The sequence below is a fragment of the Schistocerca serialis genome, chromosome 8 (genome assembly GCF_023864345.2).
Source record: "Schistocerca serialis cubense isolate TAMUIC-IGC-003099 chromosome 8, iqSchSeri2.2, whole genome shotgun sequence".
Classification (NCBI taxonomy): domain Eukaryota; kingdom Metazoa; phylum Arthropoda; class Insecta; order Orthoptera; family Acrididae; genus Schistocerca; species Schistocerca serialis.
In genome coordinates, this window is record NC_064645.1 from 426,250,946 (window position 1) to 426,254,167 (window position 3,222).

Here is a 3,222-nt window from a genome sequence, read left to right on the forward strand (position 1 = left end):
AACATTCCATCGGAATTTCTAAAATCACTTGGCAAACTGGAAATAAAAACCGACTATTCCCGTTGGTGTGTAGAATGTATTAAACTGGCGAGATAACATGAGAGTTTCGGTAAAGCATCATCCACACAATTCCGAAGACTGCGAGACCTGACAAGAGCGGGAATGAAATGATAATTAAATCAAGATCCTAAGCTGTCGACAGGCGTTGATATACATCAATGGGAACAGTTGAAAATGTGTAGCCCGACCGGGACTCGAACCCGGGATCTCCTGCGTACATGGCAGACGCTCTATCCATCTGAGCCACCGAGGCCACAGAGGATAGTGCGACTGCAGCAGTTTTTCCCTTGCACTCTCTCCGTCAAATATACGAGGATCGTGCAAGGGATAAATCCCTGCAGTCACACTATCCTCTGTGCCCTCGGTGGCTCAGATGGATAGAGCGTCTGCCATGTAAGCAAGAGATACCGGGTTCGAGTCCCGGTCGGGCCACACATTTTCAGCTGTCGCCGTTGATGTATATCAACGCCTGTCGACAGCATACAGTCTTAATTTAATTATCATTTCATTCTAAGAGAGCTGCATGGTCACCGATGGTATCCGTTCTTTTGGACATGTCCGAAAGAACGGATACCATCTTCATAGAGAGGGAATTGTCGCAAAATCAACTTAAAAGTTCATGCATCCAAGTTGCTGACAGGAAAAGTAGTAGTAGTAGCTTTATTCATCAGTAGATCTCTTTTTACAAGGATATAGGACATGTCAAAATATTTACAGGTTCAGACCAATTTAAAATAATCCAATTCTTAAACATACACATTTACAGACTTCTAGTTTGAGACGATCATTAGATTTACTCATGGTATACAATACTTTTTTTTACAAATAACTTATTAAATAATGTAATGCCACAATGTTCACTCGTATCTCACTATCAGTCATTGCACACACTATACACACATTGTTTCATAACACTACACTCACCACACACAAACAAGCACACACTGGTGATCTCTGGGCCATTTTCTGTACCACAGCTTCCCATTTGCTATCCTGAAAAACTCAATCAGGATCCCTCTCTAACGAGTGAGATGTTGAGCTCAGTAAGAGGAATAGGTGTTAGTATTTTGCAATGCATAGCTTAGGGGTAAGTTTTTCTAGAAAAGGAAAGCGGAAGGACAGAAACATAGTGTGAAGGTGTTTTGTGAAAAGTTGCCGTTTTATAATCATTATTATTATTTATTTGTATAACATTTTTTTACCAAATCTATACTCTGTTTTATCTAAGTAATCCTGTAGGTAGGCTGTTTAGGTTTTTATGTTGGTAACGCCACGTAGCGCTCTGTATGAAAATCACTGACTGTGCTGTGTGCACAGTCTGTGGCTGGTTGGACTCATTGTTGGAATATTCGCTTGTGAAGTGTTGGGCAGTTGGATGTGAACAGCGCGTAGCGTTGGGCTGTTGGAGGTGAGCCGCCAGCAGTGGTGTATGTGGAGAGAGAGATGTCAGAGTTTAGAGCGGACGATCTGGACGTGTGTCCGTCAGAAAAAGGAAATTTGTTTAATTGGATGTCACAAAGTTATATATATATATTACGACTTTTGAGCGCTATTAAGGTAAATACATTGTTTGTTCTCTATCAAAATCTTTCATTTGCTAACTATACCTATCTGTAGTTAGTGACTTCAGTAGTTAGACTCTTTTATTTAGCTGGCAGTATTGGCGCTCGCTGTGTTGCAGTAGTTAGAGTAACGAAGATTTTTGTGAGGTAAGTGATTCATGAAAGGTATAGGTTATTGTTAGTCAGGGCCATTCTTTTGTAGGGATTATTGAAAGTCAGATTACATTGCGCTAAAAAAATATTGTGTGTCAGTTTAGTGATAATCAGAATAAGGAAAGAGAGAACTGTCTGAGTACGTTCAGTTTGGCTCAGCTGTGTGAAAATCAAATAACGTAAGAGGTTTTCCAGCACTGTCATTCAAAATTATTTCCTAAGGGGACGTTACAATCCTTCAATGTATAAAATATGCTGTCATTCATGAACAGCATTCCTGGAGGTGTTTCCCAACAGGATAACGCTCACCCACATACCGATGTTGTAACCCGACACGGTCTACAAAGTGTCGACGTATTGCCATGGCCTGGTCGATCACCAGATCTGTCTCCAGTCGCGCACATATGGGACATCATCGAACGACAACTACAGCCTCCAGCGTCATCACCTGAACTCCATCCCACAAACTGCCATCCGGCACCTGTATAACGAAATGCATGCACGTTTGCATGCTTGTGTGCAACATTCTGGCGCTTACACCCGTTATTAATGTGCCAGCGTTTCGCATTTGCAACGGCTTATCTCGCAGTTACATTAACCTGTGATCTTACAATGTTAATCATTTAAATATGGCTGACCGTTGTGTCCGAGCGGTTCTAGGCGCTTCAGTCCGGAACCGCGCTGCTGCTACGGTCGCAGGTTCGAATCCTGCCTCGGGCATAGATGTGTGTGATGTCCTTAGGTTAGTTAGCTTTAAGTAGTTCTAAGTCTAGGGAACTGATGACCTCAGATGTTAAGTCCCGTAGTGCTTAGAGCAATTTGAACCATTTGAACTTAAATATGTTAACTAGACAAATGTATTCCCGAAATTTCATTACTCTATATTAATTATTTTTCGGTGTTGCGTTTTTTTCCTTCAGTGTATGTCGTATACCGGAAAAATATTCCAGCCATTATGTACGTTGTTCTCGATCGTCACCCTTGACACTTGCCGCCTTTATGAGTGTAGCTCTAGGTTTACAGTAATTTCTGCTATCGTTGCTGAAAGAGAAAACTAAGGGTACTTATCGGAAACAGCATCTCAAGGAAACAGGGACGTTTGGGCTCTCTTTATGAAGTGTTTGGAAGCTTACTCATGGTGTGTCTGTTTGTTACAGCAGATATGAGGCACACATTATTGGTTACGAACTTTTTTTTTTTTTTTTTGGCTTTTCATCGCACTCAAGGTCGAAGATAGGCCATACCATTCCCGATATCTTTGTGCGCGGGAAGACTGCTGAATAAGTATACTGTGCCCACCAACCTTACGTATACATTCACCTTACGTAATGCAGTTATGTTTTAAACATATTGTCTGTGAATTAGTACGTGGTTGACATCTGTGGAATGTACCGATGCCATGGTTTCTACTAGTCAGTGTCAAGTTACGCAAAGTGGTCGGTAAGAG

The 3,222-nt window shown here is 41.5% G+C and overlaps 1 non-coding gene across 1 annotated transcript; it reads right to left on the reverse strand.

The window, feature by feature from the left end:
- Nucleotides 1-239: 239 nt before the first annotated feature.
- Trnat-ugu (transfer RNA threonine (anticodon UGU)) lies at nucleotides 240-314 on the reverse strand. The gene has a single exon. It is a non-coding gene; the product is annotated as a tRNA-Thr (tRNA).
- Nucleotides 315-3,222: the final 2,908 nt, after the last annotated feature.